Below are 6,000 nucleotides of genomic sequence, written 5' to 3'. Positions count from 1 at the left end.
GGTTTTTCCAGTCCCCCTTCAAAGCCCGCCAGTGGGCGGCCCTCACCACATCCCTGGGCAGCGAATGAATGCCACAGCTTCACAATGCGCTGGGGAGAGAAGAAGCCTGTCCGGATCAGCCCCGAATCCCCCGCCCATCCGCCTCAGGGGAGTATTTCCTTTTTCCAGTGCTATGCGGGAGGGTGAAGAAGGCCTCCTTCTCCACCCCAGGCATAATTCCAGACACTTCCATCCTGTCTCTGCTCCATGCTCTTTTTCCAGGCGAAGCAACGCCTGCTGCGAAACTTTCCACGCCGGGGAGCAGCTTCAGCCCCTTGGTCCTTCCGCCTGGCCCTTTCCACACTTTTTCCTGCTCTGCAAAATCCTCCCTTAACTGCAGGGACCAGAATGGCACAGGATAGTCCAAGCACGGTTGCGCCGACGTTTGGTACACGGAGAGCCAGAACGTGGCAGTCGCGTGTCCACTTCCACGGCTTATTATGCCTGCGTGGAGTCCGCCCCCTTCGCAGCAGCCACGGGGGGTCTCCGCATCGCCACTGAGCTGCCCCCTGCCCCTTTGCTGGCCAGCCACTGCACACTCGGGTCCCGTCAGCCTGAAATCGGATCCCAGTCGGATCCCAACTCGGATCCCATTCAGGTGATTTTGAAAAAGCCTTCCTTGAGTATCTTTTTCTGCCCAGCTCATCATTTCTGCCCATTCTAAGCACAATCCAACCATCCAAACGCTGCCAGGACACCTTGTTTTTCTAACCCGAACCCTACCCTGGTGCCCACCCCTAACCCTAATATAGGGGTAAAATACCATAGAAAAGAGTGTGATTTTAAAAAAGCCTTCCTTGAGGAGCTTTTTCTGCACAGCTCATCGTTTCTGCCCATTCTGAACATTCCAACCATCAAAATCATCCCAGGACCCCTCGTTTTCCTGACTCTAGCCCAGTGACGGCGAACATTTTAGAGACCAAGTGCCCAAACTGCAACCCAGAACCCACTTATTTATCGCAAAGTGCCAGCCCTACAATTAAACCTGAAAACTGAGGTTTTACTTTAGAAAAACACCTCACAGCCAGTCCAAGCAAATATATATATACGCGCACACACACACACACACACACTTGAGCAGTGCACTGAATGGCCATGCGAAAGCTCAGACGAGTCGTGGCTAATGAGTTGCGGCTCGTGACGTCATCGCCTGGCACCGCTACTCCTTTCTGGGCGTGCGCATGGCCCCTGTGTGCGCTGTCATCTGATGCTCGGCTGCTGGGGCGCTGCTGGGGCGACTGGGCTCGCGTGCCGACTGAGAGGGCTCTGTGTGCCCGCTGTGGCCCGCGTGCCATGGGTTCACCACCACTGATCTATGGAGTCGGCCTGTGCCTGCTGCAGATTGTAGGCTCCCTGTGGGCAGAGATCTCTGGGAGTGCCTTTCAAGGAGTGGTGCTCCTGCGCAAAGATCAGGTGATGGAGGGTAGGAGACGCCGCGAAGCCGGGGAGGGAGCGGGTCGAGCAGCTTGGAGGAGACGGGCAGAGCATTCGCCTCCCCTTTGGCAAGAAGGCCGTGACTAGAAATGGGCCCCGTCGCCCTGGAAAGGAGGCCGGGGCGGTGGCGCTGTGGGCGTGCTTTGTCGGCCGTCGGGTGCGCACTCACGCCCCAGCAAGCACCAAAAGCGCCGCGAGCAGCGCAAGCCAATTAAATCAAAGGGGGCTCATTTCGCAGCCGCTTTTCCAGCGACCGACCGCGGCTCAGGGCTCAGCCTCGCTCTGGGTCTGGAACTAGGTCAGAGTCCAGTGGCTGAGCACCTGCTTCCCCACAACTGTGGGGACGGGTGGGAGGAGGCCTCGTTCTGGCTGCTTCCCGGAGGGGCAGGCTCCAGGCTCACGCCCTGCGGCTCTCTGGGCCATCCCTAGCCCGGGCGGCTTGCATGGGGGGCTGACCTCCAGCCTCTGCCGACCAGAGACAAGAGCCCTGCTCTTGTTACCTGGCCCCGGGCTCAGAGAGGAGGGGTGCGGATCCACCAGCTCGTCTTGAGCCAGGGTCCCTCGCCTGTCGGCTCATCTCAGCACTGGGAAAATTACCGAATCGAAACGTTTGAAGCTGCTTGCAGGGCAGGTTCCTCCCACCCTACCTGCCAGGTCTGAGGTACCCCTGAGGGGCTGCTGATACCTGGTCCTGCTGGCTTGACCCCTGTTCCCCCTCCACGCCTTGGGGCTCTGCCATGTGCAGGTGCCAGGCGCCCGTCTGGAAGCCGGCATGTGGCCCGTGGCTTCCCCAGCGTGCCCGTGACAAGGAGGGCCCCTGCGCCTGCCAGGCCGCTGAGCGGGCCACGCTGCCACGCGGGCCTGGCCGGGCCGCCCACGTGAGGAGGACTCCGGGCGGCGGCAGGAGCTGCTGCGCTTGGCACCGGCTGTCGGAGCGATGGATGTCCCGTCGCCGCACCTGACAGCCGCCCCGCCGCCCCGGGGAAGGGCGCCTCACGGTGCCAGCCGCGTCGGGCCCTGTCACTTCGCATCCCGGCCTGCCTGCTCCCCGGATGGGCAGCCGGCTCTACGGTTGCGACACATGGAGGCGCCTGATCTGGACAGCAGCGCCTGGGGCTGAGCCGTGTCCTGGCTCCGCTGCCGCTTCAGCGAGCTGCCCGGTGGGGCGGGCAGAGCGGCTGCTCCTCTTCCCCACTGCCCCCACTCGCTGGAGTGCCCCCACTCGCGCGGGACCTATTTTCTCAGTGCGTGCCCCAGATTCGTGGTGGATCCTGCAGCGGAGAGGGCGCCTCGCCTCCTCACTCCCCGCCCCGCCGTGTCCTGCAGCAAGCAGGGCGGAGCTGTGAGGACCGTAAGCCTTGCCCCGTGCCCAGCTTGCCCCACAGCTCGGCAGCCCAGGAGGGCGTGAGGGGTGCCCTCCCCCCCGGCCGGGCCCCGAGCACCTGCAGTGTGGGCACTGCATGTCGGCGCTTGGGTGGCCGTTCGCCCCCTGGCACCAGAACACCTGGGGGTGCCACCGGGCCCGGGCACTTCCACAAGGGGGTGCCGCAGCCATGGGCAGCCAGCTGGGGCTGGGGCTGGGTGCCACCGGGGTGGAGGAGCGCGCACCCGTCGGCTCCGTGCGGGGCTGCTGTCCCGGGCCGGCAGTGCCGGAGCCTCTCCCGGGCTGCCCCACGTGCCGTGATCAGGCTCTTGGCCTCCTCGGGGCAGAGCAGGAGAGCGGCAGGGAGCGGCAGGGGCCCACGCGTGCCAAGAGGGGCTTCCCGCCCGGGACGTGCCCCTTCTCCACTGCGCTGACTCGGGGGTGGGCGCCCCGCCTGGGCTCAGCCAGGGACTTCACGCAGCTCACCTGGGAGGCGGGAGGCATGTTCATGCCCCGCGTCCCCCGCTGGGAGGGGGTGCTGGACGCGCGGCAGCTGGAGTGGCCCAGGCAGGTGGGCCAGCGCCAGAGAGCCGGGGCGGGGGGGCGTTCGTTTCAAGAGCAGCCCCAGTCCTGGCCACAGGCTGGCTCTCCCTTGCCCGCCTCTCTCGGTAGCTTGGGCTGCGCCCTTTAGCTGGGGCCCGCTAGCCATCGAAGCCTGTGAAGCGGGGCCCCCCGGAGACGCAATTCTGACAGATTTTCCCGGCGTGGCCTCTTGGATTCCGATCTGCCAGCCATGTGCTGGCACTGGCACTGGCTCGCCATGAGGCAGGTGGAATCGCCCCCAGGCCCCTTCTCTAAGAGGGGCCGTGACCTGTGCCTTTGAGAAGCGCGCTCGGGAAGGCCGCTCGAGCTCTGCCTGTGGGAGCAGACCAGCCGCCAAAGGGACGTGGCCTGAGCGTGGCCTGTGCAAGTCGTGCCAAGCCCAGGTGCTTTTGGGGCGCTGGTGTGTTTTGCACAAATGGCATAAATGTTTTCCAGTTGCACGAATCATGGTATTTTGCGCACATTTCCATACCTGCAAGGGGAGCATCAGGGGAGGGCCAGAGTCCCTCGCATGTGCAGGATTCAGCGTATGTCATGTCTGGAAGGCGCATCTCAGTTTTATTCTCACATGGTTGCGAATTAAGCGCTTCTGCATCACTGTGATGAAAACCTTCTTAAACCCTTCTGCCTCCCACAAGCGGGAAGGCGGGGGGAACTTGTGCTGCTGGCTCCCCAGATAGTTTCCCCTTTGCCCCACAATTATGCCCACTCAGGTGGAGCACAGAGTGGTGGTGAATTGATTTCTGTCTGGGCTGAACACCTGGGGGGCCTAGAAGCCTCTCCCTGGTCCGCAGTAGAGCATTTTCCGTGGCACGCCATCTTCAAACAAGCCAAGAGGTGCCAAGCGTCACGTGGGACTGTTTGGGGTGACTGCCGAGACTTTGGGGTGTTTTAACATCATGCTGGAGAGAGCACAGGTGGACAGGTTCAGGAAAGGGGCTGGATTTTGTGCCTCCTTTCTCTCCTCTCCTGAGCTCGGCTGCACCTGGATGGCAAATTTCTGGTGTGGCAGGGAGTGCGGGAGCGCTCCTCCTCCTCCTCCTCCTCCTCCTCCTCCTCCTCCTCCTCCTCCTCGCCGTTCCGTGTGCGCCCGTGCAGAATCGCCACTTGCTGGAGGAGTCGTCTGTCAGATCCTTGCTCCAATTTGGACACTGGAGCGGAAAATGTCACCTCGCACTTCTCTCGTGCCTCTTGTCACATTGATCGTACAGCTTCTCCTCACCGATGGAACGTGGAGCGAGTGCCGTGCCTTCCAGGACCTGGTTCTCAATTTGGACGCCAGGATGGGAGGTGCGGATGGATGGTGAGGTGGTGGGGCTGCCAGAGAGTTTTGTCCTAGCTGCAAAAGAAGCAAACGTGCCCTTTTGCGAGACGGAGAAGCCTTGGAAGTCTCGCCTCGATCGCCAGTTGGCTGCACTAGCGTCTTGGAGGGAGCAGAAGCGTGCGATGCGGTTGTGATGGGGATGCGGGAGGCGTGCGGTGCTCTTGCAGTGACCCAGTGGCCCTCTGGCCCCCTCCAGCTCTACTATTCTATGATTTCAGCAATAACCCGAACAGACTATGGAAGCAGGCGGGGGACAACAGGATGGCGTCCAATGTGGATCAGTGCCAGGTCTTGCACTGGGGGCGCAGGAATGGGTGTCATAAGTGCAGGTTAGGGGACCAGTAGCTGGAGAGCAGCACTTGTGAAAGGGACCTTGGGGTGCCGGTTGACTGCAGGCTAAACATGAGCCAGCAGTGTGATGCGGTGGCCAAGAGAGCGAACGCCACCCGTGGTCGCATAGCCAGAAGCGTGGCTTCTAGATCGAGAGAGGTATTACTACCACTCTGCATGACTCTGGTGCGCCTGCAACTGGAGTATTGTGCTCAGTTTTGGGCCCCTCATTACAAGAGGGATATAGCCAGGTTAGAGTCAGTACAGCAAAGGGCCAGAAGGTTGGTGGCTGGTTTGCAGGGGAAGCCGTATGGGGCGAGACTGAGGGAGCTGGGTCTTTTCAGCCTTGAGAGGAGGACACTCAGAGGGGACCTGTTACCAGCATACAGGTATGTGAGGGGGTGCCGCGCAGAGGTGGGTCACGGCCTTTTTTTCCCTGCAGTGGAGGGCAGGATGCGTTCCAATGGAGCAAAGCTCAAGGAACCAAGATTTAGGGCAGATGCCAGGAGGTACTTCCTGACACTTAGGCCCCCAGGGTGTGGAATGGGCTTCCACGGGAGGTGGTTGAAGCCCCAGTGGTGAGGGTGTTTAAGGATAGGCTGGACATGCACATAGTAGGCATGTCACAAGCAAGCTGGCTGGAGCCGGGGGTCAGACTAGATGGCCCAGGAGACCCCTTAGGACTCATTCTGCTTCTATGCTTCTAATCTTGTTCAATAGACCTTCTTGGCTATATGTGGTTTGGCTCCCATTTTTGAAGTTCAAAAGGAAATACTCTATTAGAATTATTCCAGGCATGCCAGACAAACACGGGTGTGTGAAAGGTGCTTTAGCTTCAGGAGAGTCTGTTTGCTTGCACGGGTGCGCAATGCAGAGTTTCGAAATGCGGGGGAAGCGGGGCTGTGTG

The sequence above is a fragment of the Varanus komodoensis genome, unplaced genomic scaffold, assembly GCF_004798865.1.
Source record: "Varanus komodoensis strain SLA01 unplaced genomic scaffold, ASM479886v1 scaffold1, whole genome shotgun sequence".
NCBI classification, from domain to species: domain Eukaryota; kingdom Metazoa; phylum Chordata; class Lepidosauria; order Squamata; family Varanidae; genus Varanus; species Varanus komodoensis.
This window is presented reverse-complemented; position numbering follows the sequence as displayed.